Below are 19,767 nucleotides of genomic sequence, written 5' to 3' on the forward strand. Positions count from 1 at the left end.
TTCCCCTAGTACCCCGTTTGGAAATTGACTTTATAAACAGTTTTTTTAGTGATGTGAACAGTCTAGTATGGGTATCAGTAATGGTTGCATTAATCCCCTCCTGTGAATCACAATTGGAGATTTCTGTCAGTGAGTTAGAAACCAGGGATGTAATCATCTTGCGTGCGTCAACATCTACAGATATTTTAGGCCAGCGTACCCTTCTCATATCATTGGTGAGTACAACTTCATCCTGAACTAAGTTATTCATACATTTTACTGACCCAGAAAAACTAGAATCCCTTAGTTTCACCACCAATGGATCGTGATCGCTTTCCGGGCGAGACTTAACCTCCATATCCACTACCACAGCCCATAACTTAACGTCCACTAATATATAATCAATACGGCTACTGCCTCTACCATTACCAAAGGTATGTTTGCCCAGCCTGTCAGAGCGCACTCTACCATTTAGAGCACGCAGACCCTGATCCAGGCACAGACCATTAATAAAGATAGCCGCTTGTGACCATTTTTTAATCGGGGCTAGGTCAAGCTGGGGAATCCCCCAAACCAAATCTTCTGCCTCTGTAAGCAGTCCATCCTCCAAACATAGTGGTTCAAAACAGGTGTTTAGATCACCCATGACAACCTTGTGTCCAGCTAACGATGCTCCACTTAAAAAATCGTCCAATAGGAGGAGGGTTGGTGAGACCCTACCACCCTGAATACCCCTGACGTATATGTTAATCAGAAGAATATTCAACCCGCTGGGAGATTTGATGCTAACCATTAGTATATCGGGGCTATCAATAAAAACTTCCTCTGCTATCACACCCTCACACTGCCGAACCCAAACAGTCAAGCCGCCCATGGCTCGTCCTCTGTGACCTTTGATCGCTGGTTTACTAAAATTCAAGTAGCCATTGAGGAACATTGGTAAAGGTGCCCAGGTTTCTTGAAAGGACCATATATCACTTTGCCGTATAAAATTTGCCCAATCTGGGATACACATACGAGACTCAAGGCCAGCTATGTTCCAACTTCCTAGTTTACTACCACCTAAATCTGCTAAAACGCTGGATTTGTCTTTGGAAGAGTAAACTGTGTCATACAAAGGAGGGGCTTCATGTGTGGGGACATCATCACTGCAAGTGTCAATAGTACGTGGGAACCCTCCCTGAATCCCTGGCACCACTTCATCTTTATCAACATTTAAGTTGGCTTTAGACACCGAATCAGGTACTAAATACATATCCCCAGTCCCACTCAAGAGAGCAGAACTCCCCTTGACACTTTGTACAGCCTGACCCTTTGGACCTTTAACATGATTTAGAGGATTAACTGGGGTCTCAACGGTACCCGTACAATCTATATTAGCCTCTAGGACCAAAGGTGGAATAGCTGGTCAATCGTTGTAATCCAACCCTGATAGGGGTTCGTAAAGATTGCTCAACAGGATGTTCCAGTACTCATTGGGCCGGATATAATTACCCAATTTATTCGAGTTGGGATATAAATTTTGGGGCTGGTGAGAAAACGGGAAGGGTGATACAGTGGGATAGCCAGAAAAACGAGGGTTGGGATTAGCCCAATATGGAGTGTTTGTAAAGCTGTTATAGCTAGAATGGGCATAAGATCTAAGCAGGGCATCCGGATTTAAAGGTGGACCTTGAAAACAAGGAGTAAAGTTAGTCCATTTCAAAGAGTGAGTTTCTTTTTTGGAGCGATGATGAGCATGTGATTTAAGCAGAGTCTCAGGGTAGAAATAACTGAGATTCCAAGTGGAGATTCCTCCCTCATTGTTTCCCAGATACCAGTCACTAATGTGGGTGACAACTCTGTGATCCTTAAAATTAATGATCACAATATCGCCCTCTATATCCTTTGGACGAATACCCACCCACTTACACCATCTAACTGAGATAATATCCCCATTTAAGTGGGCAGGAAGGGATCTATTAGTTTTCAACCAAAAGATGACTTTATTTTTTAGGTTAGCATTATTTTCAAGATTCCCATTTGAAATTGGGGGCACACCCGTCAAGATAATGACAAAATTAGCCGAGTCAGGTGGAAGATGTACTATATTCCTATGATTTAATGGATATCTATAGGTAAAGTTATCAGGTTGTACTGCCCCTTGTTTTGCGGGTGGCTTTATACCCAGTGCGGACGGCTTGTTTGTAGACAACATGTGCTTCTCTTTGGCAAGGTTAGTGGAGCAAGGGGGTTTAGTAGGCAATTGGGAAGCCTTAGAATTAGAATTACCATCAATAGAACTATTATTTTTAGGATGGTTACTAGGAGCGATAAAATTAACACTCGGCTTGGATATTGGAATAGGCTGAGAATTGGAACTCACTGAATGGGGTGTAGCATATGAAGCTAACAGTCGATCCATTTTTTCTCCCAGGAACCTAACACGCTCCAAAAGAGGTAACATTTATGATTTTAGGAGTTTCTCAAATATATCAATACACTCCTTGTTGAACCCAGAAACACAATTTTGGAGACAAGATGATAGTTGAGGAACACCTGTAAAAGCCTCAATCGCAGGGGGAACCGTTAGGTCAGTAATAGAATTTGCTGTGGAAGGAGAGGGAGCCCGAAGACTACTACCTTTCCTCTTGACACCACCCTTTTTCCTTTTTTTCCTAGGTGGGGAACACACGGCCTTTTTAGAGTTCATGGGTTTAGATCCAGTGACACTATTAGTTTGTGGTAGGATAATCTCACATGGACCAACGCTATCTATAGAGCGATTAGTAAGGGTTGAGTGGAGGTTAGGGACTTTGGTCAGTGCAGCAGGAGTATTAAGATCAATAAGACTGGTGGAAGCAAATGGGGGACTATTTATATTGCCCTCACTAATAAGTACACATATATGTGCGGGTGAGATATTAGGGGCCCGAAAAATACTGGGCATTAGGTCAGTACTAGATATATCAGCCTCACCGGCCGTCCTCCCAGCACTGACCCCGTCTGGTGTATTATTTATATCTGGATGAGTAGACACGGGTTTATTTTTAAGATGTTCTATAGAGCGACGACGCTCAGCGCGTTTCTCAGCTAGAAGGAGTTCTTTATCTATCTCCTTGTGGGCCTTCTCGAAATATTTATCGAGTGGCCCGAGGAACGAGACACCAACCCCAGATGGAAGTGAGCTGGACATATTGATAGATACACAAAATTAACAATTAACAATCTACCTCAAGCACTTGCTATACCAATACACCAAATCAACAGTATAGATGATACAGAAACCAGATATCAGAAAGTGGGCCCAGCCCGGCCTCATTCGGCCCCTGACGGCCACAGACGGTCCCGCCCTTGTCCCGGGCTTCTCCCGGTCGCTCCCGGGCGCTCCCGCGCAGCGGGGCTGGGCACTTAATTTATATTGTCAGTGTGAGAGGGGAGGGGCATGCAGGGAGAGCGGCCCAGGTGCTGGCTATCAGGTCAGGCGGGCGCTCCTGGGACTTGAAGTCCTGCGCCCGCACTCGCTTGCAGCCCTGCAGAAAACAACCCCCCACAGTCACGGCCTCTAGCGTGTGGTAACAGGCTCCTCTGACGAGCTTCACTGAAGATGAAGATTTAGTGCCCCAACACGAAGCGGGACCCGTGGAGCGGGTTCCGCAAGCAGTAGGTTAAAGGACAGGCGAGGTCTCAGCAACACAGAATCCCAGCGTGTGCACTTTGAAAGAGCGTCCCAACAAACATCCAGTTAGAAAAAGTTTTTTAGGTCAATGGTGGGGAGGGGCATGCAGGGAGAGCGGCCCAGGTGCTGGCTATCAGGTCAGGCGGGCGCTCCTGGGACTTGAAGTCCTGCACCCGCACTCGCTCGCAGCCCTGCAGAAACCAAACCCCCACAGTCACGGCCTCTAGCGTGTGGTAACAGGCTCCTCTGGCGAGCTTCACTGAAGATGAAGATTTAGTGCCCCAACACGAAGCGGGACCCGCGGAGCGGGTCCTGCAAGCAGTAGGTTAAAGGACAGGCGAGGTCTCAGCAACACAGAATCCCAGCGTGTGCACTTTGAAAGAGCGTCCCAACAAACATCCAGTTAGAAAGAGTTTTGTAGGTCAATGGTGGGGAGGGGCATGCAGGGAGAGCGGCCCAGGTGCTGGCTATCAGGTCAGGCGGGCGCTCCTGGGACTTGAAGTCCTGCGCCCGCACTCGCTCGCAGCCCTGCAGAAACCAAACCCCCACAGTCACGGCCTCTAGCGTGTGGTAACAGGCTCCTCTGACGAGCTTCACTGAAGATGAAGATTTAGTGCCCCAACACGAAGCGGGACCCGCGGAGCGGGTTCCGCAAGCAGTAGGTTAAAGGACAGGCGAGGTCTCAGCAACACAGAATCCCAGCGTGTGCGCTTTGAAAGAGCGTCACAACAAACATCCAGTTAGAAAGAGTTTTTTAGGTCAATGGTGAGGAGGGGCATGCAGGGAGAGCGGCCCAGGTGCTGGCTATCAGGTCAGGCGGGCGCTCCTGGGACTTGAAGTCCTGCGCCCGCACTCGCTCGCAGCCCTGCAGAAACCAAACCCCCACAGTCACGGCCTCTAGCGTGTGGTAACAGGCTCCTCTGGCGAGCTTCACTGAAGATGAAGATTTAGTGCCCCAACAGGAAGCGGGACCCGCGGAGCGGGTTCCGCAAGCAGTAGGTTAAAGGACAGGCGAGGTCTCAGCAACACAGAATCCCAGCGTGTGCGCTTTGAAAGAGCGTCCCAACAAACATCCAGTTAGAAAGAGTTTTGTAGGTCAATGGTGGGGAGGGGCATGCAGAGAGAGCGGCCCAGGTGCTGGCTATCAGGTCAGACGGGCGCTCCTGGGACTTGAAGTCCTGCGCCCGCACTCGCTCGCAGCCCTGCAGAAACCAAACCCCCACAGTCACGGCCTCTAGCGTGTGGTAACAGGCTCCTCTGACGAGCTTCACTGAAGATGAAGATTTAGTGCCCCAACACGAAGCGGGACCCGCGGAGCGGGTTCCGCAAGCAGTAGGTTAAAGGACAGGCGAGGTCTCAGCAACACAGAATCCCAGCGTGTGCGCTTTGAAAGAGCGTCACAACAAACATCCAGTTAGAAAGAGTTTTTTAGGTCAATGGTGGGGAGGGGCATGCAGGGAGAGCGGCCCAGGTGCTGGCTATCAGGTCAGGCGGGCGCTCCTGGGACTTGAAGTCCTGCGCCCGCACTCGCTCGCAGCCCTGCAGAAACCAAACCCCCACAGTCACGGCCTCTAGCGTGTGGTAACAGGCTCCTCTGGCGAGCTTCACTGAAGATGAAGATTTAGTGCCCCAACACGAAGCGGGACCCGCGGAGCGGGTTCCGCAAGCAGTAGGTTAAAGGACAGGCGAGGTCTCAGCAACACAGAATCCCAGCGTGTGCGCTTTGAAAGAGCGTCCCAACAAACATCCAGTTAGAAAGAGTTTTGTAGGTCAATGGTGGGGAGGGGCATGCAGAGAGAGCGGCCCAGGTGCTGGCTATCAGGTCAGACGGGCGCTCCTGGGACTTGAAGTCCTGCGCCCGCACTCGCTCGCAGCCCTGCAGAAACCAAACCCCCACAGTCACGGCCTCTAGCGTGTGGTAACAGGCTCCTCTGACGAGCTTCACTGAAGATGAAGATTTAGTGCCCCAACACGAAGCGGGACCCGCGGAGCGGGTTCCGCAAGCAGTAGGTTAAAGGACAGGCGAGGTCTCAGCAACACAGAATCCCAGCGTGTGCGCTTTGAAAGAGCGTCACAACAAACATCCAGTTAGAAAGAGTTTTGTAGGTCAATGGTGGGGAGGGGCATGCAGGGAGAGCGGCCCAGGTGCTGGCTATCAGGTCAGGCGGGCGCTCCTGGGACTTGAAGTCCTGCGCCCGCACTCGCTCGCAGCCCTGCAGAAACCAAACCCCCACAGTCACGCACTCTAGCGTGTGGTAACAGGCTCCTCTGACGAGCTTCACTGAAGATGAAGATTTAGTGCCCCAACACGAAGCGGGACCCGCGGAGCGGGTTCCGCTAGCAGCAGGTTAAAGGACAGGCGAGGTCTCAGCAACACAGAATCCCAGCGTGTGCGCTTTAAAGTAAAGTAAAGTCCACATTTGTAAAGCGCACAATCACCCGTAAGGGTCTCTAGGCGCTGGGGGCCGTCGGGAAGATTAAGCAAGCTATTGCCCAGAGTCACATGGTGCTGGGCTAACCTGCCACCGGAGCCGGGGATCGAACCTTGGTCCCCAGATTCCAGCGTCAGTCGCCCTGGCCGCGACGCCACACCTCTCCCTCTTTGAAAGAGCGTCCCCAACTGTAGTGTTAACTGTTTCAATAGTAGAGCCATTTCAAGGTCATAGCATGTTGACCTACTGGACATGATGATGGTTCTGTTGATATGATGACACTCAGTATGGTGATGTGAGGATAGTGATGCTCTAAGAGAGTAATATCAACCAAAGTTTAAAATCAGCTGCAAAAGGAGAGGCACAGAGATTCACACTGGAAGTTACAGGGCTTAAAACAAATAAAAATACACAGAGGAAGTAAAATAAAACAAAAAAAAACAATAAATGGATGGAATAACAGATTCATAAACACAAATACAATAATATGTTCTGCTAAAGAAATTGTTAAGTAGAAATTCACTAGTTAGGCTTCGAACGATCTTGTCGCACATATCGGGGTGTTATACGCAGTAGGTTCTGGAGATACAAGAGGTGGACCCTCTCTGTGTGGAAAAAGACAATGGTCTGGCCCCAGAGTATATATCTGGAAAAAATCTCAAATTCACAGAAAAAACCCAGAAGGGAAAATAACATAAAAACTATAAAGGGACAAAATGGTTGCGAATCAAAACCTAAAACTGAATGACAACCACCAGTTATGGTAAGCACCACAACCAAAACTCCCTCCCTACACTGCAAAGCGTTGCTCATCTCGCAAATGATCTCATAGATAACATCACAATCCAGATCATCAATGTTATTATAGCTGACATCACACATAACATCACCATTAACATCATAAGTGACAGCCCTGGAGATGGTGAATGCCACTGCACGCAGAACCTCTAAGAACAATGGGCCATATCATCAAGGCCGGCGATACAATTATCGCTGGTTTAGCGGCAGGAAACTGCCGCTAAAGCGGCAATAATGGGCTTGATAATACGCCCTTGTGAATTCCCATAGAAGCCCAGATTCACACCAGAACATGGGCTTCTGTGGGAATTCACAAGGGCATATTATCAAGCCCATTATCACCGCTTTAGCGGCAGTTTCCCGCCGCTAAAGTGGCGATAATTTTAACACTGTTCTTGATAATATGCCCCACTATTTGGCAATGCCTTGCAGCCTCGGGGACCATGCAATGCCCTCGTGCATGCACTGAGTTCATGTAAAATCTTTCTGAGCAAATGCTGGTGATGATCAGTGGGCTCTGGAAGCAGGGGAGGGCTGAAGGCCAGATGTTATGCTAAATGCTAACCATGGGTGTAATTCCCTTTTTTCCATCCATGGGAAGCAAATTCAAAACTGAGGGCAATTTCCCTGTCTCTCCATCTGCCTGCTGCAGATTGGAAAATGGAGCACTGGAGGAGAAATGCCCACCAAAACAAGAATTCTTTGTTCTGGGCATTAAGTAATGCAAGGAACGAGGCATTCTTGCGCGGCCCAGCGCTGTCAGGGGCCAGCCATTGTAATTAACTTAATGACAATTACATGAAGTTATTTACAATAGCTGGCCCCTGACAGTGCTCTTAAAAGAAATTTGCCTGGCAGGGGAACTTGAGTTATGTGATTGCCTACCAGGAGGAGACGGCAGGCACTGCACACAAACTCACCTGCTGGGGAAGTGGCTTTGAAGTGCACTGTCATTGGTCCAGACAATGTATTTATCTTAATGCAGTTAGCATTAAGGTAAATTGAGATAACACATTGCCCAGCATCTCACCATGCTTCAAACAAGCAACTGTGCTTTTTGGCCATCTTTTTTCCCATCCATGGAGCACCTGAGCAGCCCTGATTCCGGGCTGGCTATGGAAAACAAGCATTGGCAAAGCAAATAGGTTTCACTTATGCAATATTGCTAAAAGTAATTATAATTGTATTTATATAGTGCTTATTACCCCTGACGAGTGACAAGGCATTAAAGCTCTTTACACTGGGCAGCATTCTGCTTATACCTGAGATTTAAAAACAAAGCATTTAGTTAAAAAGTTTTAGCATTAAATGTCCCGTTTCGATGCAGTGTGCATGAAGATAATATATGCACAGGAATTTCTGGACAAACATAAATACAGTAGCGCGCAGAACGCACTAGTGTAGTTAGCAAGTTTTCACAACAACAGTTTGTACACCATAGAATATTACAGAAACGCAAAAGCACACCAATGTAAGAGTCTTGGGTGGGCACGGAGGCTGTTCACACCGCATCCATTAAAGCAGGCTCATCCTGGCTGTGAGGAACCAGAAAGAATCTGTGCCACCATCATGCCAACCAACAGAACAAAACACAGGATAGAGCTAGAGAGAGACAGTGTCTGAACTCAGGGTTTGCCACTGAAAACAACAAAACAGGGGAGTTGTGACACGTCCCAGTCCACCACATAATACCGGTGACTCCAAACCACATTAAAGGAAAGCGCAAATTAACCCACAAGCCCCCACCTCACACAGACCCAAGCCAAAGTGTGAATGGAGGACCAGTTGCCCATCCCGACCTCAGCAAAAAAGCGCACCATTTCCGTGTTCATCAGTGGCGTAACATTAGCCCTCACAGCCCCGTGGTGCAAGGGGCCCTCAAGCTCTAATCCGCCCATGGCACTGTGCAGGGGCCCAGGCCTGAGGGCTCCTGACTGGGTCTGGAGCATTAGGGGCCGTCACCATGTACTTTGCACAGGGGGCCCTCAAGTTTTGTTTCTCCACTGGTGTTCATCTACGCCCCAAAAGAATACACAAATGTCACATACACTTCTTAGCACTTTAAAGTGGTAGGTTGCTGGCACAAGAGGACTGGGACCACAGTGGAATGACGTGCTGGAATGTGGCAGGCTATGCCAAGGACAGAAGAAAGTGCAGAACTGTGGAAGGATCCACCAATGAAAAAGGACAGAAGAAAGTGCAGAACTGTGGAAGGATCCACCAATGAAAAAACAACTTAAAGTGCTTGGTAGAGGGTATAATGGCTGCTGCACCCAGATTTATGTACAACCTCTAGAGACCTGAGAGGGAGAGCGAGCCATATAAAGTGCAACACATTAGACATGTAGAGCATTTACTGTGCGGGATCAGGTGTAGGTAGTGCCACAGTCCCTCACTGGGTGTCTGTGGGGACAGCAGTCATACACAGCGAGTGTTGTGTGTGTTTGTAGCCATGCTCTGGTACATTGTCCTCCCTCTGCCCGCCCACAACCAGACATACCTGCATGGTGACCACCTCCAGGTCCTCGGCGGCCAGCCTCTACATCTGCAATGCCAGAACCTGTGCCTTCACTCTGGCCATCACTGCTAGCAGCGATCATGCAATTTTGCTGTGGCTACCAGTGAAGAAAAACAAGCATTTGCAATGCAATAGGTCTCGCATTATTGAAAATTTGAGATGTTGTGATTGCAAATAATAATGCAACGGCAATAGTTAAAACTTTCAACAGGTATTTATAGTTCAAAAGTTTGATAGGTAAATTTATAAGAAGAGGGAATGGAGGACGTAAGGACAGGTGGGTAAACTGATGGCTGTGTAAACACATAATGAACCTACGTGTTCTTGGCAAGAAAGGATGTGGAAGATTTCCTTATAGGCGAGAGGATTAACGAATGGGAGGGGGCTCTGGTGGAAGGAGAGATAAACAACTGGGTATGGGCAACACTGATGAATAGATGAGGCATCAAAATACCGGACAATAAACAACTGGTTACGCTGATGGAATGAAAAGTAAAAAGATGCTGGACGAATGAGTTATTGGTTAAATTAGTACGGTAAGAATTGAATATACCGCTTTAAGGACAAAGTAATCAACGTGTGACTAGCTGAACGGTGTTGAGCACACTCCCTTCTAGAACTGAAAAACAAACATGTTGATAGATGGGCCATAAATTCCTGTCATTTGTTGCTGCCCGCAGACACTCATGGGCCCTCGTCTCCTCATTGGCAGGTGGAATACACGCCCCACTGACAGCACCTCCCCATTGGCTGTTGTCCTCCCCCGGTTGCGATACAGTCCACTCACAATGTCTGAAAGCATCCCTTCCCTCCCGAGCCGCCTGCAGCCCCACGCTCCGTTACCTCTCTCAAGCCTGCGAGCCCCTCGTGTCCCTGCAGCGTCTTTGCCCAATTGCGTGCTGTATTTTTTGTAAAAATGCATGCAAAAGCCAATTGCAGACGACAAACACAAAAGCACACGCACAAGCATGTGGTCAGCTTTCTGAAGCCCCTACATGAGATCTCACGCTGCACGAGCAATGCTGTACACTGCAACATTAGGCGCAAGACCTAAAAAGCAATATGGTGCTGCCAGCATTGACCACCTCAAAGAGCTTGTTTCTTTAAGTTATTTTGCACAGCAGTCCAGGGGAGAGAGCAGCAACACAATGGAGGGCAAGGGAGGTGTGCGGGGGGCCAGCAACACAAGGGAGGTGGGAGGTGGAGGACGGGGCAGCAAAACAACATGGAGCAGCAGGAGGGTGTGGTGGGAGGGACTGGAGACACATGCACTCTTATGGAGTGCATGCAAAAATGTTTAAGAAAAAGTACCTGCAGGAGCCTGAGGCCAGTGGGTGAACACTGGCCACATACAACTAGCTTTACTAGGTCACCGCTCCACATCAGAGACAATACTGGGAAAAAGCTGGAAAGAGCAGGAGGCCCCACCAATCAGAAGCAATGAAACTACAATAACGTGGAAGCCAAGCAATGGTAAGTAATGGGCTGGCTCTAAGCCTGTTTTGAGTTTTTTTTTGTTAACAATAGATTTTGCTGACAGTACATGCGCTTAGTCTCAGAAGAAACCTAAAAAGGCATTTTTACAGGGTTTAACCCCAAACTTTTTGCTTTTTGACCTCCTGTTTGTGACCCATTTTTCGTTGGCTTTAGGACTCTGGGCACTTTACCACTCCTCATTAGTGCTAAAGTGCATATGCTCTCTGTGTAAATTGTGATTATGATTGGGTATCTATGATTGCCATATTTGATTACCGATAAGCCCCAAGTAAAGTGCACTGTTTGTGCCCAGGGCCTGTAAACCAAATGCCACTAGTGAGATTGCAGCACTGGTTGTGCCACCCACCTGAGTAGCCCTGTAAATGTGTCTCAGACCTGCCTCTGCAGTGTATGCTCACACAGTCTTAGACTGCCATGTCGACCTGTCAAGTGCACCCACTTGCCAGGCCCAAACCTTCCCTTTTCTTACATGTAAGGCACCAGTTAGGTAGGCCCAAGGTACCTCCATGGGTAGGGTGCAGTGTATGTGAAAGATAGGACATGTGCTGGTGTGTTGTACTTGTCCTGATAGTGAAATACTGTTTATTTCGTTTTTCTCTTTTGAAAGGCTGGCTATCCCATAGGCTATCATTGGAGCTGCACAGTAATATTTTACATGTGTAACTTTCTACTGGGAACGGATTAGAGATTTGGAGTTAAGGCTCTCTGAACTCAGGATTTCATACCACATCTTTTAGTAAAGGTGGTGTTATGAACCCCAGTGTACCTCAATATAGGCCTATGTAGTTGCACAACCTTTTACCTACATTTGTCCTACTATTGGTCTACATAATGGTTCTGGCGCTGACTTTTCCTAGTTAGGTGCTGAATAAATGTTGTGTGGTTTTCTCTGAAACTAGCCTCATTTATTATACATGAGGATTCTCAGCATCACAGCAGTATTACCATCTTCCACATAATAACTCTGTATAAGAGTCACCACTATCGTCATGCTTGCCCCACACGCCCACGGTACCATGACACATCTAGGTTGGAACCCTGAGGGTACCTTTTGGGTATATTAGCATCACATCTTCGCTGGGCAAGCCGAGGAGAAGAAACATCCATGCTGATACGCTGACACAAGACACTGAATTCCCTGCACACAGACACTCCTGAACGCAGTGGTCTGACATCCCTCGCGGGGTGTCCAACTCGAGACCAAGACGGGGTTCTTCACTCTTTCATATCAGGTAATGGGGTTGGCCCTTTTCCTAGGAGGATTCTTGGCTATACGCCTATATACATACTAGGTACACTTAGGTACATCTAGTTAGGGTTAGCATCGTAGGAGTACGCATTTATTACTGTCATGTATTTATATGCCTGCATGCAATCACTGTTTTAGCACTATGGTAGAATTCTACCTTTTATTTAAACTGTTGGTGCTTATGACCGTATATATGTGTTTCTGTCTAATGATTGTTGCCGCACGCGTATTATATACAAGAATGACGCGGGTTCAATAAATACTTAATGAAATTGTACCCATCATTTGTTCTGTGTATCTCTCTGAGACAAAGTGGACACAAGTGACTGAGCAAAAAATACTGTACTGTTTCCATGATCCGTGAGGGATCAGGATTGTCATGTTCAATAGTTGCCAGAAACTATTCGCTCCTTGTGAATGGTTAGGGGCTCATAGTGGCATTGTGAGCTAGGTGGTCTACAGGTTAACATATCCTGTGGGGGTTTCTGGAATCAGGCTGGACACCAATCCCTTAATTTATGTTGTCTAAAAGCGCAGATCCTATATAGATTTATAGGAACTACACAACAGTGATTTTTAAGTTGTGTGTTTGAAAATGTAACTTTTAGAAAGTGGCCATTGTCTTGTTCAACCATCCTATTGGCCTCTGCCTGTTTGTGAATTCACTATCTGGTTTTAGAGTGGCAGGAGCTGGGGATGTGCATTCACTCTAGATAGTCACAAGGGAAGTTAAGGTGCATCTTGCTTTTGCTGGGTGACTCATAGCCAGGCTGTATAGACTCTTCTGCATTTAGAGTGGTGGGATTAGTTTTCCCTATCACCGAAATAGGCTGTTCCTGCTCTGCACAACGCTGACTTCAACTCCTGTAGTGAACTTAGACCAGTTAGGACAGGACTGGTTTTAACTGAGCTCAGAGACTCTTGCAACAAAGACTACAAAGACAAAATGGGCTATAAATATTAGCCGTAAAACCCCTGAACTTAAGATCACTTCTGGAATCAAGAGGAACCTCTGCCAAGGAGAAGAGCTGTGAAGAGGAGTACTGTCTCTTTGCTGTGTGTTGCTTTGCTGGGTTGACCTGTAGTTGCAGCTTCTGCCAAGGAGAGGACAAAGACTGGAAATTTGCTGTGAACCTCCTTGAGAAGAATCTCCAAGGGCTTGTGTGTTCTTGCCTCCTGTTCTGAAGTCTCAGGGACACAAACACTTCACCACCAACTTCCTTGACCTCCACAAATGGGAGTTCTAACCTGCCAGAGGGTACCCGTTCCAGTTTGGGGTTTCTAGAGGTTGTTCCTGTTGCTTTGAGCTGAAAAAACTTGAAGAAACTAAGAAAATCAATGCATTGCCCTTCCAGTGTCTGTTTTTCATACTCAGCACTGCTGAGCAGGAGAAATGTCCATACTCCACCGCCAAACTGCCGAAGAATCGATGCAGCTTCAGCTGCTCGCTGAGTCCTGTGCACCGATCTCCGAAGCCAGGGATCACCGCACTGACTCCAACGCAGGCCCTGCTGTGTGGCTAAAAGGATCGACATATCATGGGACAGCGACTGAAGAAACAGATGCAGCGCCTGTTTGCTGCCGCCGCATCGATCTCCAGCTCATCCAGGTTTCCATGCATTGCTCCTGTGCAGCAAGTCTTCCATCGCATCACACACAGACCAGAACCATCTTGGAATTGACACATTACTTCCCTCTACAGTCCAGATTCGATGCATCACTTCTTCTGCGTGCAGCAGAACTCTCACTTTGCCTCCCCTAGGACTCATTGTGTTTTCCGACACTTCCCTCCTGTGCGGCTGTTTGGCCTTGTGAATTTTGACGCATTTGAGATATTTTGTGTGAAAGTCACGCATCCATAGTTTTCTATATACAGAATTGCATGAAACATTTTAAAAGTCATATTTTGATTTGTGTATGTTGTATTTTTGTCGTTTTAGTCTTGTTTGCTTTACATATAGATCATTTATTTTTTTATACTGGTGTGGTGTACATTTGTGGTGGTTTCACTGAGCTACTGTGTTTCTGGGTGAAAATACTTTACACATTGACCTTGGGATAAGACTGTCTGCTCGTGCCATGCTTCCAGAGGGGTAAGCAGGGGTTATCTAAAGTGTGTAACTCCCTTATCCTGACTAGAAGCAAGGGTCCCTATTTGGACAAGGTGCATACCCCTGCCAACTAACACCCCAATAACACAAGAAGTCACAGAACATGACATAGGAAACACCCAATGTGCCCTGAGTGCTTTCTCTACTTTTATTAGGCCTTGCACTCAGCACTTGTACTTCAATCACCCTCACAACGGGGCCCGGATGTAAAACACTCAGTAAATGGCCATGCACAATGAGCCACACACTGAAGCCAGCATGGAACAACCCCTCCTTTACAAATCACAATTTATGTCCTCTGTATATTATGGGTACTAGGCCTGACTTTTGACCAGGTTCTGCCCAGACCATGTACTGAGTGCCCCAGCCAGCATAGTTGCTTCATTTCTATTATGAATTTCAGTGCTTTTTAGGTTTTGCACCTGCTTTGTGTATGCACATATACTGAAATCAGAATGAATGAAAACAAGAAGTTTATTTGTGAAGAAAAAGACTACACGCTACACAGATAATTTCCCAGATCTGAAGCATTGAGTTACACTCCATTACTGGGATTTCCAAAACACAAAGTGTACAGTTGTGTCACAGCAAAAGACGACGTACAGCAGAAGGATAAAGCATGCTCATTACTTCACAAATTATGTCAGAGATTACATCACAAATAGTAAGTCGGTCTCACAGAGAGAGACACCACAAAGAGGGCCCCCATTGGCAGCCTTAGATACAGCTGAATTTTGGGCCAAGGTCAGTCAAACACCTTCGAATTTCCTTTACTGAGGATGAGAATTGAGTTTTCCTAGGAAGATCTCATTTAATAATTGCATTTCCTCTTTTGTGAAATGTTTTTATTTCCATAAGCCTACCTTTTCAATTAATAGCTTGCTCAGTTTTTAATAAAGCACCCTGTGACCCAGGTCTTTCCGCCTGCTCTTCCTTCCCAGTTCCCCTGGCATTCCTCCCTTGATAGTGCCATGTTAGGATAGTCTTTCCTCCTCTTTCGTACTAAGCCACTCCCTACTTCCTTTCCTCCACTTCACTACTAAGCAACTCCCTACATCCTTTCCTCTACTTCCTTTATAAGCCACTCCCTAATTAATCACTCCTCCCACGACGCCCAGTTTGGGCATCTAGATGAAGGAAAGAGGAGACTAAGCATTTAATTCAGTGGCATCTTTCCTTTGGGGCCTCTTTGGATGGGCAGGTCTCCCGGCCAAGACCCTTATCCTATTTACCACGTACCCATTCCTTATTATCTTCCTCCTGTTTTATTCTAAGCCTAACAACGTCATTTCTATAGGACAAACAATTGTCACTTCCTCGTGTAGGTTTGATTGCAGCACCAACTCCTTTGGGGTGCACCTTCACCACTTCTAGGTGGATTTGGCTGTCTGGTGACTTTCTTAATTTGCTCACTTCTTCTGGGTTGACTTCACAGACCCCCTGTAGGAAAGTGCCTCTTTTGGACATGGTTAGCCAACACTTTTTGTCTGGAACATGATGTGATTTCGAATGAAAGTGCACTGGGTCCCTGCTAACCTGGTTCCAAGTGCCAGAGCTGATTCCTGAAACTGTGCCACAATTGGCACAACTTCAGCAACCCCTGTAAATCCCTAGTAAATGGTTCCCCTTGATACCTCGGGCATTGGGACTGACAAGGGTCCACTAGGGCTGCAGCACAAATTGCGCCACCCTAGGGACCCATTTCCAAGACCATGCAAACTGCCATTGCAGGCTGCGTGTATTGGTGCAGAGAAAACGGAAGAGTTGACAAGGCACACATCCTGTGTGCCATGCCCACAGACACTGCATGAGGTATAGGTAGGTCACCCCTCCTGCAGGCCTTACTACCCAAAGGCAGGGTGCACTATATCACAGTTGTGGTCATATCTGCCTGAGCAGATATAACCCTAGAATATCAAAGTTCATTGTTGGATATTATAAGTTTGCTGGATAGCCATATAAAGTTAATGGGCTGGACACACGTCATTATGGGTTCCCCAGCACCATGGTGGCTTCACTGAACCCAGGGATGATAATGGGTACCAAACATCTTGTCTTAATAAATCCTTTATAAATGATGCCAGTGTTGGATTTAATAATAACTGCACACAGAGGGAACCTTAGAGGTGTCCCCTGAAAACCTACTAAACACTGGTGTGGTCTCTGACTAGTCTTAGCCAGCCTGCCACCACCAGACATGTTTCCGACCTCATGGGATAAGAGCTTTCGCTGCAAATAGTTCCTGTGCCACAGTGGCAGACTCTGGGCACAAATAATACATCCTTGTCCATGGAATGCAAAGACACTTTAAGTAGTTAACTTTTTGTGTATTGTTACAACGTATATATTTTTTCTTAGGTTGAGATCTGCGTTTTAGTCTATTTAAGTTTTTGCCTTTAAGCTTTTGAATGTATGTATGCGTACATCCATCAATGTTAACTTATTCTATAACCCAAAGAGTGGGCATTCCCACCTTGCTGTGTGAGTTCACTGTTGTTTCCAATAACGTTTTGTTGGGGCAGATTTATTTTTACTGGCATTGAGTACATATGTTCATCAATGCTATCTTATTCCATAACTTCTCCTTGCTAACTATGTATTCGGACCTTCAATGACAATACAAAAGCAAACATCAGTGTATGCAGACAGCTTTTTAGCTTTGCCAGTGCTTGTCTGTTTTGCATTGGTTTTTATAAACAAATTGTTTTGAGAGCTGCTGGGCCCTCACCAATATAAAAATATTGCAATGAAGCAAGAATATTTTTGGGTCACAAAAAGTACACATTGCCATATTCGTTTTTGGCATGGAAGCAAACTACTTTGGCCCTATTTAAGAGTAGGCTGGTAAATTCCAACCCGTGCGGAATCACGAGTTTGGTTGTAGTTAACGCATCCGAAAATTATCGGATAAATGAAATACTTCAGCTGTCATTAAATTTCGGCAGGTTAAACCTGCTGAAGTTTAAGAGGGGAAATTTTACGATATTTTCCGTACCGTGTGAATTTGGTGCGTTAAACACCAAAATCCGCATTTTACTCGTCACAAATTTGTGATCTGTGTTATTTATCGCTCATGATAAATAACATATCGTAACCCATGGTATTATTATTTAGCATGTGCCATAAATAACATGCAGTCAGGGGCTTTGTGTGCAGATGTGCATCTTGTGAAAAGGCAGAATGCCATCACTTCCAGAGAAGTAAGTGGGCTGACCCCTTGCGCCATGATTTATCCTGTCATGGGTGGGGGAAAATGTGAATGACACAACAACAGACCAATGAATGAAAAGAGATGGCTCAAAGCCCTCATTGATATGTATATCGTATATATATGAGAGAGGGGAGGTATAATCTAGGCAGACCTGGACGATACAGCTCCTCCAGACTATTTAAAATGAGCTCCATGAACCAGCATTAAAATGCAGGATTTAGACAATTACTAAAACCAGAGATGTTGTAATTCAATTGTTATTAAAACCAGAGACACCTGAAGGTAAATGAGACAGAGAAATTAAGCAGCTAATGTAAGGAAATGGTCGTAGTTCTATAAAGTTAATAAGGCTGAGCAGATGGAGCATAACCAGGAAGAAAGGCAGAAATGGCAAGGAACACATAATTAAGCAAGAGAGGAATCTAGGTGAAACTCAGCAGGGTCTAAAACTGTAGTCTAGGGAAAGAAAAAAAAGAAAAGCAGATTCATTCAGAGGGAAATAACACTTGCAGCGATGGTACTGCTAACAGGACCTCAGAAAATGCTCTGTTGCACCCAGTGTGATCACACACTGCTCTTGAACACAGTAGGCACTACCACCTCACCTGATATTCCTTGTCACTTTCTGAACAGCATGAGGGTGACCCCTGACCAGACTCACCAGACGCTTTTGTGGATCCTCAGTCACACTTAAGATGCAGGGCCCTTCTCTGGAACCTTAGTGGTATCTCAGGGTACCTGCCTTATTCAGAATATATCACACATTAGTAAATGGGCCCTGGAAAGAGCATGGCCTAGGGCAGATGGCCTGCGCGAATCCACCTTGTGACGGTCCTCTTCCTTCCCCGAGAAACTTAGTATTGCTATTGGCTGAACTAATAGCATTTATGCCCTTACTATCTCCCTTGTTCTAGGAACATGACAAAGTCTTTATTTTCCTCCTGCACTTGTAACACCTTCTATTCTAATCCAGAACCTCATAAGTAAGTTTCCAGAAAACGTCAGTGGCAGTAGAGGAGGTGGGTGAATGCCTTCATCCGTATGAGGCTACTGAATCCCTTACATCAGGGGTGCCCAAACCAGTCCTGGCGGGCCGTATCCATGCCAGATTTTTGGGATATCCCCATCTGGGGATCACGGTTCGATCCCCGGCACCGGCGGCAGATTAGCCCAGCACCAGGTGACTCTGGGAAATAGCTGGCGCCGCGGCTAGGGCGGCTGACTCCGGAATCTGGAGATTTTTTTATTTAAGGTTTTTGTAGAGCGCGTAGTAACCCTCGAGCATCCCAGAGATCAGGGTTCGATCCCCGGCACCGGCCGCAGATTAGCCCAGCACCACGTGACTCTGGGAAATAGCTGGTGCCGCGGCTAGGGAGGCTGACTCCGGAATCTGGAGATCACGGTTCGATCCCCGGCACCGGCGGCAGATTAGCCCAGCACCAGGTGACCCTGGGAAATAGCTGGCGCCGCGGCTAGGGCGGCTGACTCCGGAATCTGGAGATTTTTTTATTTAAGGTTTTTGTAGAGCGCGTAGTAACCCTCGAGCATCCCAGAGATCAGGGTTCGATCCCCGGCACCGGCCGCAGATTAGCCCAGCACCACGTGACTCTGGGAAATAGCTGGCGCCGCGGCTAGGGCGGCTGACTCCGGAATCTGGGGATCACGGTTCGATCCCCGGCACCGGCGGCAGATTAGCCCAGCACCATGTGACTCTGGGCAATAGCTTGCTTAATCTTCCCAACGGCCCCTAGCGCCTAGAGACCCTTACGGGTGATTGTGCGCCTTACAAATGTGGATTATTATTATTATTATTATTATTTGGGCCGATTCCGATCCGGTTCGTAAAAGCACATCTGCCCGAATCTGTCGGACAACCACGTACGCCCGGGAGAGGACTGCCCGGGACCCGTGGAGCCCGTCCTGGTCACTCTGACCTGCCATCGGCCTGGAGAAGGGAGCACCGGACGCCCGGGGGGAGGACTGCCCGGGACCCGTGGAGCCCGTCCTGGGCACTCTGACCTGCAGTCTGCCCGGGGAAGGGAGCCCCGGACGCCCGGGGGGAGGACTGCCCGGGACCCATGGAGCCCGTCCTGGGCACTCTGACCTGCCGACGGCCCGGGGAAGGGAGCCCCGGACGCCCGGGGGAGGACTGCCCGGGACCCGTGGAACTCGTCCTGGGCACTCTGACATGCCGCTGACCCGGGGAAGGGAACCCCGGACGCCCGGGAGCCGTGGAGCCCGTCCTGGGCACTCTGACAAGCCGTCGGACCGGGGAAGGGAGCCCCGGACGCCCGGGACCCGTGGAGCCTGTCCT

Source organism: Lissotriton helveticus, chromosome 9 (genome assembly GCF_964261635.1).
Source record: "Lissotriton helveticus chromosome 9, aLisHel1.1, whole genome shotgun sequence".
Lineage (NCBI taxonomy): Eukaryota > Metazoa > Chordata > Amphibia > Caudata > Salamandridae > Lissotriton > Lissotriton helveticus.